Below are 14,730 nucleotides of genomic sequence, written 5' to 3'. Positions count from 1 at the left end.
TTCTCATCTCTAAAATTTAAATCATCCAAAAAGTCTAAACATACTTCTTAATATTTATTTTTACTTCAAGCTAACCTATTACTTCTTAACTCACATCATACATCTTATTTCACTTAAACTGCTGCTAATAAAGAAAATTAACATATCTCTTCACTAGTTCAAAATCTTAAATTCTTAACACACTGACTTCAGGGTACCATAATAAACCATCCTAATTATATTTTAAATATTTCACCCTATCCCTTTTCTAACCATTTTCCTTCGCCATCTCGGGGTCTCTCCCCAGACATTTCTCCATCTCCCTCCAACACCATTGTCCAGAATGTCCTCTTTTTCTATAAATCCACAGGTCCAGACGCAGTCCATAAATGTCCTTGCAGGGAACTTCGGGATACACAAATCATCACCTTCCAGCATCTCCATTTCAAAGTTCCAATCATCTTCTGGTTGTAGATTCACAAATCTTCTTCCCATCATTTCTGGGCTCTCACCCCGGAAATTGGATATAAGTTGTCTTCTAATCCTGGGTCTCTCACCCCAACAGGATTTTTTATCTTCTCGGAGTTGCATAGACACTGTATTTGCTTTTCAAAAATTTCCTTAAGTTCCCTACCAAGGTTTTCTTCCAGTTTAACAAAGTTCTCAAGAGTCTTTCCTGTGGGATATAACTTTTCCTCGACATCCTGGTTCAGCAGATTTAATTTCTGATTTAACAATTCTAACTTCAAAAGAATAATCCTTTGTTCGTGGGTCAGTCCTGAGTCTAGAGCCAATTTAAAAACAAAACCAAACATGGTAGAAATGGGCATAGGGTATCAGGTTTCAGTATTTTTCCATCTTTAACCGTAAGTTTCAGCAGCCATTTTCCCCAGAGTCAGGGTGAAAAGATTGCATTCCAACAACTTCCAGAAGAGATATTTCCACCAATATAGCTCCCCTAAAAGGGGTTCAGCCAGTCTCACTTGTCAAAAGAAACACTGCGTCGAAACTTTGTATCCACTACTGCAGCAGCAGTCACAGTCAGAAACAGTTATTTTTTCTTTAAACAAAGGGAGGAACGGGCTTCCTTTTTAACGTACCTCCCGGAGCGCCAAATGTCAGAAAATTAAGGTCCAATTATTCCAGTACTCACGGCCTGCGGGTTTCTTCTTTTTTTCCTTCTAAATCAGGTAGAACGATCTCGCTCATCGCAGGCGGCGGCCGCCACTTCACCGACCCGGTTGGGGCATGCCTCCACAGCCCGGCGCCATTGTCCCTTCACTCCCGCTCCCCCTTTACAGGGGGAACGGGAGAAGGGTTCAGCGCCATAGCGGGCTCACTGGAGAGCCCATGCCGCGGGACGCTCGACCCGCGGTTTAGCGGAGCCCCGCTGCGCGGTAGCGGGGCTCCTACCCCCGGGCCGGCCTGGGTCGCTTCGCTGCCGAAACGACCCACGACCACCCGCAATGGCGTCCTCGCCGGAAGTCGTTTTATGTATTTTCAATGTATTTATGTATTTGCTAACTCTCACAAAAGCCATTGTTAGCTAGCAGGCAGTATATGCAGTTTAGAGTAAACAAACAAATGTTTTCAGTAGAACTATGGCTTGACTAGATTTTTTTTGGCTGAAGTTGATTCCTGAGACCAGGTTAAGAAACAGAGGAAACCCTGTCCCCCCCAAATAAATATATGTTCATGCACCAAGCTAGATGCTCTTCAAAGTCTTATTTTCTTAAGAGTGATGTGCAGTGGCAAGATCACAACATCATATTGTTCTACACTGCTGATGCAAATTATTAACTCTTGCTTTGTTTTGTTTTCTCTCAACAACCAATGCATGGCAGTTTCCAAAAGGCTTAAAGACATTTTATTGACATTAAATTAGCAAAAAAACAAAACAAAACAAAACCCAGACCTTCTCACCATCTTTATTTTTCAAATGCAGGAAAGAATAGACGACTTTCCAATTTGCAACAAATTCAGCCTTTCAAAACTGCAGCAAACAATTCGTTCAGAGCTGTAGCTGTCATACTCTATTACCATTTATTTTAAAAATGAACTACAGCTTCTGACTTTGGATCATCACTTTGTATGAGAACTCCCCCCCCCCACCCCCATTTCTCTTGACAGTTGTGGGTATTGAAATAATACAAAGCATAACCCAATCAACAGAGTGTGAAGAATCCGAAAGCGAAAGACAGATGTTCAAAAGCAATCATCACCTTTCAGATTTAATTATTTCAACACGGGACAAACAAACAATACATCACAGCTTTATGATGCAATGGTGCTTTAAAAAAAAAACCATGTTGGTCTAAAATTACTTTTGGGGAAATATATATTTGATTTGGACATAGGCAGTGGTCGCAGAAAATGGAGCAAGATCCAAATATCTCCTTCGGCTGCAATCTTACACGCATTTAGCTGGGATTAAGCCCCACTAAACTCTGAGTAGATTTTAGCTGAGCAGAAAATGGATAGGAAGGAAAGAAAACCCTTTCTCGTAATACTAGAACTTCACTGGGGCCATTCAGTCAGGTGAATACTAGAAGATTCAGGAGAGACAACAGCAAGTACTTTTTCACATTGTAAAACTGTGGAATTGACACCTGCAAGATGTCGCAATGGCCACCAACTTGAATGGCATAGAGGACTGGCTATCAATGAGTATCAGCAATGATGTTATGTCACGCTTCCACTGCGGGAGGTTGCATGCCTTTGACTACCAGTTGCTGGGGATCACAAGAAGGTGCTGTTGCACTCAGGTCCTGCTTGTACACTTCCAATAAGCATCTGCTTGGATGTTGTGACAGCAGCAGACTGCATCCATCGGCTGACCTCCGTCTGGCTGAGTGACTGCAGCATACTGTGATGGAGAGGGATGGAAGTCTGGTGGCAAAGAATCTGACACAGTGCAAATGTCCAGCAGAGCTAACTCAAATTTCCTGGGCAGCTCTGGGCAGCTTCCAACTCATATGAAAACATAAAGTAACGTCAAACATTAACAGTTTCCTGATACAGGGCTGCCTTCAGATGTCTTCTAAAAGTTGTGCAGCTCTTTATCTCCTTGACATCTGATGGGAGGGCGTTCCACAGGGAGGGCGCCCCTGCCGAGAAGACCCTCTGCCTGGTTCCCTGTAACCTCACTTCTTGCGGTGAGGGAACTGTCGGAAGGCCCTCAGAGGCGGACCTCTTCTCATGTGGTGTGTGAAAGGAATGTGGCTGTTCCTGGAGTGGCAGGGGCAGAGTTTAAAGTCTTCATGGGCTCGCAGTTCCTTTTTTAATATATAAATATTTTTTATTAATTTTTCATTTAAACATATATAGTCACATCATTAAAGGTAGAAATTTTTTTTATCATTACAAGTCTTCAGATAACCCTTCTAATGTTGTTAGTTGCTTACAGTGATCTTTCAAATACTGTGTAAATTTACTCCAGTCTTTTTGGAATACTTGATTGTGCTGGTTTCGGATCCCCCCCCCCCCGGTCAGCTTTGCCAATTCCGCAAAATCCATCATTTTCACCTGCCACTCTTCTTTCATTAGTACTTCTTGTTGTTTCCATTTGGGAGCTAAAAGGTTTCTTGCCACTGTTGTCTCATACATGGACAGTCTTTTATCTTTTATCCTTTTTTTTGGTATCTCTTCACCTGCTATACCCAGTAAAAAGGCTTCTTCTTTTTTTAACAAAGGTGTTTTTGAACATTTTCTTTAACTCATTATATATCATTTCCCAGAAAGCCTTTACCTCTTTACAAGTCCACCACATATGGTATAAGATATCTTCCTTTTCTTTGCATTTCCAACACTCATTAGATCTTGTCTTATACATTTTAGCAAGTTTTGATGGTGTTAAATACCATCTATACATCATTTTCATCACATTTGCTTTAAGTGCACTGCATGCAGTAAAATTAATACCTTCATTCCACAGCTTTCCCCAAGATTCTAACTGAATAGTATATCTAGAATCTTTAGCCCATTGTATCATCACCCTTTTAACCTCTTCATTTTTAGTATGCTACTCCAAAAGTAATTTGTACATTTTTGATAATATTTCCCTCCTTACAGCCAATAAATCCATCTCCAGCCTAGATCTTACGGTATCAAAACCATTTTTCTTTTTATCTTCCTTAAACGCACCATTTACCTGGTGGTATCGCAACCAATCTGTCAATAACGCTTTTGTTTCTTCAAATGTTTTTAATTTTAACTGGCTTCCTACCTCCATCAATAAATCTCTATACGTGGCCCACCACAGTTTCAAGATTCCTTGGATCCTGGCTGTTGAAGAGAGTGAAATGTTTTTGCGCACGAGGCATTTTTTATGTGGTTATTCCCCCTTCTGCTTTCTCATGCTGTCACTTGAGCTTATAGGTGCGTTAAACTGTTGCCAGTCAGATGCACAGATGATAGGGCTGGTTCCCTCTTGCCAGTGGCCACCATGCTGTGAGCCTCAAAGGTTTGCGAAGAAAGGGCTATTTATGTGAACCAGCATCTCCACATGGGGGAATATATGTAGTGCTTCTAGGATTTATGAGATTAGGATGCCTATGTTCAAACTGCTTTAACAGTGCTAATTGCAGACAAAAATGACTGATTACCACTCTTATAGGCCGAGGCTGTCAGCTGAGGAAATCTAAAGCAATTCCTTTGATATAGCAACTCTTTCTAATTTTGTTGGCGATTGAATCCAGGCTGCAATCATTTCACTTGAAACCGACATCCATAATACTTATTATACTTATTCATAATACTTATTACATGTATTCATAATACTTATTATAGCTACTATAGCCCGTTTCTCAGATTTGTTCTATACTATAGAGAGGTGGGCCAGAAATGTCAATTACTGACTGAATAGGAATTCTTAAAGGTGACTCAACATTTTTTTATTCTTTATCCTTTTTAAAAGCCCTTTTATTTTTTTAAAAATAATAATAAAGATTTGTCCTCTAAAATGGACCCAACAATTTTATGATAACAGGGCCAGCTGAAAACTAGACCCCTCAGAACTATCAAGGTTCCTTATGTTGGTTCCCCAACTACTCTTGCTTGATTACCTGGCTGGGGGCTTCATTGAAGGGAGTGGATGGGTCTGGGAATCCAACCATTCCGGGACAATCTGTAAAGAAGGAGAGTAGAATGCCTTTAAGTGCTATTATCAACACTAAACTGTTGCACAAATCCGCTTAATCTTTGATTGTATTTGGATAGCCATGGGATGTTTCTGTTGGATGTAATCCATTGGAACAGTCAAATACAACATTCCTTTTTTTCCCCTAGAGTGGACACAGGCAGGGGGATGTTACTCCAGCCAGTATAACTTCCTGTTCCACTGGTCTGGAGCGTCCTCCCCCTGCATGTGACCAGAGAGATGGGTGTGACCCTGGCTGACTCCATAAAAGAGCCAAGTCAAGCAGCCATCTCTCTCGCTTGATGCCATGCTGCTCTCCTGCAGCCATTTTGTTCTCTTGATGCTGTTCTCTTAATGTGTTTTGCTGTCTGCTGGCTCTCACCCAGCAGCACATGGGCTCAATCCTCATAAGGGATAAACTCATACTATGTTCTGTAACTACAAGCTAAAGTCTGCCTTCAGGGATCACACCGGGAGATGAATGTGAGTAAACTTCTTGTTACTTTTAAGGAAAGACTCTTGTCTCTTTATTTTCAGAGGCATCAAAGGAGACACCAGGAATAATCCAGTCTGATCAAGCCAGACTGGATTGCTTAACTAAAGAGATTCAAACAAATCTGCAAACTACAGGTGAAACTTGAAAAATTAGAATATCGTGGAAAGGTTCATTTCTTTCAGTAATTCAACATAAAAGGTGAAACTAATATATGAGATAGACTCATGACATGCAAAGCGGGCTATGTCAAGCCTTTATTTGTTATAATTGTGATGATTATGGCGGACAGCTGATGAGAACCCCAAATTAACAATTTCAACTTTGGGGTTTTCATCAGCTGCACGCCATAATCATCACAATTATAACAAGCCAAGGCTTGACATAGCTCGCTTTGCATGTCATGAGTCTATCTCATATATTAAACTCCAGTAGCTAATGAAAACAATTGCTTACATAAATGGACTTTTCCACGATATTCTAATTTTTCGAGTTTCAGCTGTTCCTTCCTGTTGTATTGAGGGGAATCTCCTCTGCTACATGACTCACTAGAATGAGTGAAGGAAGGATAATATTTAATCAATATATCCTCTCCTACTATCCTTAACATTTTCACAATTTCTTGGGGAGGGTGGGGGTTATGGAGAGTATTTGTTATATGTATTTTTTTGAAACTGAAAAATAGAATCATAGAATTGTAGAGATGGAAGGCACCAACCCCCTGCAATGCAGGAATATGTAACTGCCCCATATGGGCATTGAATCTGCAACCTTGGTGTTATAAGCAATATGCTGTAACCAACTGAGCTATCTGGGAGATTTTCCCAGAGAGAGAAAGAACCGTGCCAAGCTGACCAGAAGCTGGGCAAATCTGGAGGGCTGGGGGCAGGATGGCTTCTCCTACTCCTTGCTTGCTTGCATGCCACAAAAGCAGCTCCTCAACCCCAGAGCTCTCCACAAAAGGTGGTGAGCAGAATTTAGACAGAGACAGAGCCGTGAGACAGAGACAGAGACAGGCAGGAAAAAAAGGCTGGAATGTATATGCAGCTTCACCCCTAGGTGAATCAGAGCATTTATGTGTACCAAGGATTCTATTTAACAGACAGTGTGAAGGTTGCTTTTGCCTTCTTGTTAAAAGGCAAAGAAGAAATAATTTCTGTTTCATCCACTGCTGCTGGATCAAAAGAAAAAGAAAAAGAATACTAGTTTGTTGGGGGCAGGGAGTATTTTCAAGACTACGAAAATGTATTCCCTAAAATCATCTTTGAGGCTATATTCCTGGCTTAATTCTAAGAAGAAAAATAAAAAATGCAATTAAACAGGACGTAAATTTCAAAATGACGCACAAATGCAATAACCAGGCTACAGAGCCTGGTAAAGTAATAAAAGCAAGCCCAAAATACAGCACAGCTTGTTTCAACAGAGCCAGCCCCAAGGAGTACAAAAATCAATAAAGGGAACTGAGAATCCAGAGGGCAGTCTGTAAAAATATACTCGAATTTCATGGAAGAAGTTATGGAGGATTGGTTGCCAATAGCACAACTATATATTTGAAATATTAAGCTTTAAAAGTTAGCAGGAAGTTTTCTTAAATGAAGATATATGTGTATTTTAAGCCTGAGTATAGAAGTTAATATATTTTTTTTTTCCAGAGCGCAAATAGAAGTATTATCACTCAGTCTTGTCAGCATTTGACTACTCTTCTCATACACTGGCATTGCAAGGTAAAATGCAGGTATAATGGATCTGTATCTGCATACATTCCTAATCTCAAAGTTTCAAAGAATCAAATAAATTAAGGTGTGAAATAGCTGCCTCTAGCTACCTGTGTATATGTGTAGATAAATATAGATACAATAGAAAATGAAATTGTTTGCTGAACTAGCAGTAGTTCTGAAAGCTATTCTAGTGCCATATGAAATAACACAGGCCACGGACCACTTCCTTGGGGTAGGGGAGTAATTTGATGTAGTTTACCTTTAAAGGTGACTCTACCTAATCTGTACTTTTTGAAACAATACATGAGCTGAACTGCAACCATTCTTTGAATTTTGTAAATTTCTGAATTTTCAATGCAAGTAATGTGTACAGCAATGCATATCTTAGGGTGCATAGAATTGTGTGCATTAGTCAAATTAGCATACAAAATACATTCTATTAGAGGAAACCACTATGTAAAAATGTGTTTATTAGGCAAAATGAAAGGCAACCATGTGTTAGGAGACATTCGTACTAAAATGCTGGTGAGTTTTCATGATGTTTTTTGTGATTTTAAAAAATGCAAGCGGATGAGGAAATGTGGAGAACTGAACGTAAGACTGGAAAAATGGGAAACTGAGAGAACCCCACCCCTACCACTTCCCTATTATATCCTTTCTATCCCTTTCCTACCCAGGAATTGTAGATATGAGCATCATAGGTTAGATAGCTTCTCCTCTGTAAGCAGCTGTCCTTGCAGGAGGATTGGGAGTGCTTAGAGGTATACATGAGGGCAACACTGGATTTGTGAAATCATTTTCACCCTCATTATTTTTAAAATTATATGAAACAGCGTCTGTTTCAAGTAGCACCAGAGACGTTCACCTGCTTCAGTAAGAGAAACAATGAATATCTTCTTTCAGTCCTAGTTTCCTAACTGTAAGGTTCCATAATCTACTTGTTGAAAGCACAGGAGCAATTTCCAAGCAATATATCAGTGTTTGATCATGATGCGAATAGTCACTGAAAACAGTGAGACCTCTTTCCCACAAAGGCTGCATTCCTTTATGTACTTACGTAGAACACCCATCAAAACCTGTGGGATTTACTTTTTATGTAGCATTGCAGAGTGCTTAGGCCTCAGGTCTCACAGTCAACTAGAACACTGCTATTTCCCCTTGCTATCCCATGAATTATTACCCACCAAAGTTTGTACGTTTGCTTTGCAAACGTCGGTAGTGTGATTGATACATCTCTTTCGCAATTTGTCACTCTTGGAGGAGGAAAAAAAAAAGTTTAAATGAAATTGTGTTTTTAACATATGTAATAAAAATATATATTTCTTCTACTGACAATGTTTTTATTAAAACCAGCTGGAGATCAAAATAGAGGCAGAGGAAAACACAGGCAGATGGGTATTAGTAAAATGCATGTACATTGCAGACTAATTAAAAGGATGCGGACCAATACAAAACAAAAACAAAATAAGGTAGGTAGTGGGTTGTTTTTTTAAAAAAACAAAAAGATTTATCAACCCACTCCTTTATTTTGATCCAGAAACATAGGAGTACAAAATAAGGCTGCACAAACCACTGCTGTAAACAATCCCATGTAAGGGAAAGTCCTGTTAAGTTACGGCAGAGATGGGGAACTCAGAAGGGCCATGGACTCCCCATGTCTAGGTTAAGGAAAAAGGAATTGAATCTGGTACTTTCTCCACCCTCAAATTCCCAAGACTTGGGCTCTGTTAGATAACAATATTCAGTGGAGACCTGTGCATTAGATGTACTTGGGCAAAGATCCAGTATTTATTTATTTCTTACCAAATATATACTCAGTCATGCAACTAGAAACATTGGTTCAGAAAGTCCACTACTTTTTCTTGGGAGGAGAGGATTTCCAAATGAGAACTGAGGTGGTTGTGGGGTACCTGCTTGAAATGCAAGGGTGAAAAACACCTTCAGAATTACAGTGTTGATCTATACCTGTGCAACAATTGTTCCACTTTTATCAGCTTCTGCCACCACTCCCCACCCCTAGGTTTTGTCTGTTTACTTTGTTCTGTCTAAAATGCAGGTACATTATTGCAAGGATGAGTAAGCAAGTTGGGAGCATTTGCCTACACAGAGCAAGGCGAATTCTGCCAAGTTCTAATGACAATTTTAAGACTTGCAAGGTACAATCTATTTAAAATATGGCAATTTAGAAAAATATGTCCCTCAAGTGCACCAAACATGTCATCAAAGTGAGTTAGCTACCAATTAACATGTACATTTGGAACAAAGGGCATTACATTTGAGTGTAACAACAAAGCCAATTGATGTGTGTCTGCCTTCTGTGAACAATGGATCACATAAAATGTAGTTGATGCTGAGTGTTTTTCAATGGATTTCCATTATTCTATCACCTCTCTGAAAGTGTTTTGTCTTCCCTGTTTAAAGGCCTTCAAAAGTCCCTGCCAGTGTAAAAATAAATTTGCAGAGAGTGTGTGATGAAAAGAAACTGTGATTGTAATGGTAGGGGGTAGACAGAAAGTATACTTTTAATGAAAGCAATTTCTAATTCCATTTTACTCGGCACTTCTGCTATCAGCCAAAACAATTTCATTTTACAAAAATCTTGTAGTTTCTGGGTCAATGCGTTATGGAAGTTCTGCTTTTTTGAGTATGAGTTTCTCTGTAATGTCAGAGTCACATTGCTCAGCGCAACTGGTTGAGCGCCAGAAGCTGTCATCTTCAAAAGAAAATATTTAAGGGCTGAACCAAAATTCCTCAATAAATAATTTTTGATAGAAAATTTCTGAAAAGCTTTGTTTTGTTTTAGCTCCATCTAAAGAGTTGCATAATTTCAACCCTACCCTTCCCAGTTTCCCCAATCCATGAATTTTGGTTGGAATCCAGTTTTGATATTGTTGAGGTGAGCAATGAACTTCACTCATCTTTTCACCCTTTCTCTTTTGGCCTCTTCCTTCTTCCATCCACCAATATGAACTGACTATACTGTTCTGTTCAAAGTCAAGCAAAGTGAAATTTCACCTCTCTCCCATGAATACTTGGCAACCCCTATTCCATAACACCACACATCGCTCACATCAACACCACATATGTAAATACTCTTATACCACTTTAACAGTCACAGAGATTTATGGGTCTGTAGTTTGTTAAAGGTGCTGGAAGATGTAGCTCTGTAAGGTCAGCACACTTAACAAACTACAGTTCCCATGATTCATTGGTGTAAGCCATGGCTATTAAAGCAGTAAAAGAGTACAGTCATACCTCGGGTTACGGCTGCTTCAGGTTGTGGGTTTTCGGGTTGTGCACCACACTGAACCCGGAAATACCAGAACGGGTTACTTCCAAGTTCTGGTGCTCGCGCATGTGCAGAAGCGCCAAATCGCAATCCACGTGTCTGCAGGTGCGGCGCTGTGTGTTACGGACCCTGCGGGTTGCAAACGCACCTCCCGCACAGATCATGTTCGCAACCCAAGTGTCCACTCTATGTTGTGGATGTGGCCATAGTGCAGAAAACATCATGGGGGTCATTTTAAATCTGACCTAAAATATCTCCACCATCCTGCTAAAGTTATTTAAAGAAATTTATAGGTCGCCCTTAGTCACAAAGTAATCCCAGGGCAGTGGCCACAATGAATATTAATATGTTACCAAACTTAATTTGGTAATTGAGGGTGCAATCAAACCACCACCAAACCCTGCTGGAAGGGGTTTGTGGAACCACTGCTGCATCTGCAGCCCAGCTGATCATAACAGCAACAACAGAATGAGGACTTAACTGTCAGGTGCAATCCCTGGCATAGCTATTGGGTCCAGATTGGGTCCAGTGTCATCAGGGGAGTGCAGCCAGATTGGTTCAGGAACCAACGGATCCTGGGCTGGCTCATCCTAACCCCTGGACTCCCACCAAGGAGCCATGCTGGAGGAAAGGGTTTTTGCAAATTCTTCTTCCTTCCTTCCAGGCAGAAGAAGAAGAGGAGGAGGAGGAGGAGGAGGAGGAGGAGGAGGAGGAGGAGGAGGAGTTTGGACTTGATATCCTGCCTTTCACTCCCTCTAAGGAGTCTCAAAGCGGCTAACAATCTCCTTTTTCTTCCTCCCCCACAACAAACACTATGTGAGGTGAGTGAGGCTGAGAGACTTCAGAGAAGTGTGACTAGCCCAAGGTCACCCAGCAGCTGCATGTGGAGGAGTGGGGAAGCGAACCCGGTTCACCATATTACGAGTCTACCGCTCTGAACCACTACACCATGCTGGGTCTCAGCAAGACCATGCTGTTTTAACTGCCCCCCTCTGCAGCTTTTCTAGTTGCACACAGGGCTGCAGCAGAAAGGAGGGGTTGTCACCACCCCAATTCCCCCACTACAGTATCCCATTAGAGAACTCTGTAAAATCTGAATCAAGTGAAGTATCAGTGTCAAACTTTATTTCGGTCACAGTCTGAATCCAAGTGACAGGGTTTTGTGGAATTTAATTAAATTTACTGCTACTGTTACATATTGCTTATGAAAGATTCCATTAGGCAGTGGTAGGCCAAGGTGTAACAAGTGCTCAAAACATATGTTTCTAATGCTGCTGTAAACTACATCAATTCCTAACAAGGTGAACATCTGTGTTGGCACGCAGAACACATTTTTATTTTTTAAAAAAATGCAATTATTTCTCTCTCCTTCCCCCCCCCCCCCCGGCATCATGTTTGCATAGAGTTCTTAGAAGGTTGATAATTTCGAGAAGCTCCTTGGAATATTGAATGCCCACCTGCTTTAATAATATGCATGGGTCACCTGGCATGTTTTTATTGCTTGAGATGAGGAATATAATTTGTACAATCAAGTTTCAAGAATGAAGAAAATCATTTAGCAAACAGTCAACTGATTTCTATGATTGCCTTTGATTATTACGTTATGCATCACAGTTTGCATGCATATTAGGATTCAGAAAGTTTGTTCTCTTGAATGTTTCTTAGAAGCAAAACTCAAAGGTGCATATGTAGGCATGCACACCAAGATTCACCTCAGGTTTGTATCCTTAGGTTTGTTTTTTAAAAAACAACAACAACAAGGGGAAAAAAACCAAAACAGTTTCTGAGTTACTCTGTGCTTTGTCCACTTCTATCTTTAATTTGGGTTCTGAGTGGCTATGTATAAAACTAAGTTCAATGTTCCCCATTCACCCTTAGGGGAAATCTAAAAATGAATCATATTTTTTTCTCTTTTGGCAGAAGCAGCTGAAATTTGCAGACATCGGAGCCCCTTCATAATGGATCAGCCCTGCCCATTTGCAGACAAATAGGCCCAGGAGTTATTTGTGGGGAAAGCAAGATTCATTTTCTTCCATCAGGACAATATTTTTCTTAGGCCCACTAAAACCCTAAAATACACATTAGTTTCATATTTTTGAGGGAGGGCAGGGGTTTGTCTCTTGCACTTTCTTACCATAAAATAAATAAGAGGTGGCTGAGTGATGTGTATTCTTGCTTGTACATTACACACACACACACACACACACACAGAGAGAGAGAGAGAGAGAGAGAGAGAGAGAGAGAGAGAGAGACATCTTTACACTGGTTCTTCTTGTACTGCGATGTCCTTGAATCGGCATTATGCTGCTGTTAATAATGCCTGCAAAATGTTAAAAATCTCCAAAGGAATTTTAGTCCAAGCGGTGAAGAATTATTTAAAAATGAAGCTTTTAACTTTTTTTTATTTCCATTACTCTGCTTTAACAACATCAACAAAGTCATCTAGGGCTCTTCAGTGCCCTGCACACACCATTTAGACATCCTCACTTGCAAAGCTTATGGACACAGAGTAGAGAAACATTTGCTGGCATCCTTCTGTCTTGAGAAACAATGTGTGCCTTTGAGGGCGAAGCCAAACTGCTGCATTAGCTGCACCAAAATGACCTCCCTGGGTTGCAAGCCTGGGCTGTGTGTATGGAGGTCCTGGGCTGCCCAGATGGCATGAATTCATTCTCAGGTAGGGGTAGTACCTCTGGTGGGTCTCAAACCTTTGGTGAGTTAGAGACTTCCCTTGCATGCAAAGACAGGTTCTGACATATTGAGTGGACGAGACCGATAGTGGGTCCAATGGTCAAGAAGGCAGTTTCTGCACGTGCCTTAGAGGGAAGTGAGAAACATAGAGTCACTCAAATCCAGAGAAAAAAGTGAACAGTACAGAAAAACAGAACAGCAGATTGATATGCTTTGTGTAGACCCTAATCTGATTCTGGAGTAGGAATTGCACCATAGTTCATCAAGGGAGGGTTAAAATCACACTGAATTACTCCAATTTGTCTCATTATTTGGCTCCAGCAGAGTTGTTGCACACTTCTAAGCACAAGTATTGTCAAGAGAGACATTTTTTCAAAGTCAGAAGGGGCACACATTGCTTGCCATCCACCAAGTGAACTGTAGCCAACTAGCTTTGTATGGAATATCTTCTTTTCCTTCCTCTCTGAGACAGCAAAAACAAAATGGATGCCAAGTGCGTGCGTGGTTACAATGTATGGCTGGTGGGATGACATCCTGCTTTTTCAGAGAGAGTTGTATGATCTCTATTAAATGTGGTTCCGTTTTCACATTGATATCGTATAGATTTCTGGAGGTGATGTACAGAGTAAAACAAAACAATAATAAAAATGGGCTACTGGAACTTCTGAGGCTACCTAAAGCTTAGCGGTTGTTGTAACTCTCTGAAATAAAACTGGAGGCTTCTCACTGCTATTCTTTCACATTAAATTCCCATTGTATTCCTTGCTTCCTTCTAGCTAAATAGTTGTTGGAGGGGAACAAATGCCTCCTCGTGGTAGCGGAAGATATACTACTCTGAATGAATGAAACCATGGCTGGATTCAAATAACAAGTTCCCAGTCAGATACTTTTGTAGCCTGTATACAGAGGTGGATTTTCTGAACATATGCGTTGTCTTGAAGGGCTCACAATCTGAACAAGTTGCAAAATTAAACTAGCTTCAAACTACGCACTCTGCCACCCACCCATTGTTCCACCAGCACGGAAATAATTGCTTTATTGTTACTAGATGGACTGGATTTGGGAGGGCTTAAAGGCACAAATCCCATTGGCTGCATGCAAACACATTTACCGCTTAATGTTCGTCCATTTGTGATAACATATCACATTGGTTTTGAGGCATACAAAACAAAATACTCACAACAGATGTTCTTAAAATACTCTTAAAAAGCAATTGTGCCTAGAACAGACAGGAGGGCTGTTGGGTTCACCTGTCCTTAGTAGTGTTATATGTAAGTATGAATATTGATCAGAAGATTCAATTCAGATCCAGATTTGGTGCTTTGCAACCAGACCATCTCAGTCTGAGGTTCACCATGCATTGCCTGATTTGACTAGTCCATCTGTCTCTCTCTCCCCCCACCCCTTTCCATTTACTATTGGG

Source organism: Lacerta agilis, chromosome 3 (genome assembly GCF_009819535.1).
Source record: "Lacerta agilis isolate rLacAgi1 chromosome 3, rLacAgi1.pri, whole genome shotgun sequence".
Classification (NCBI taxonomy): domain Eukaryota; kingdom Metazoa; phylum Chordata; class Lepidosauria; order Squamata; family Lacertidae; genus Lacerta; species Lacerta agilis.
This window is presented reverse-complemented; position numbering follows the sequence as displayed.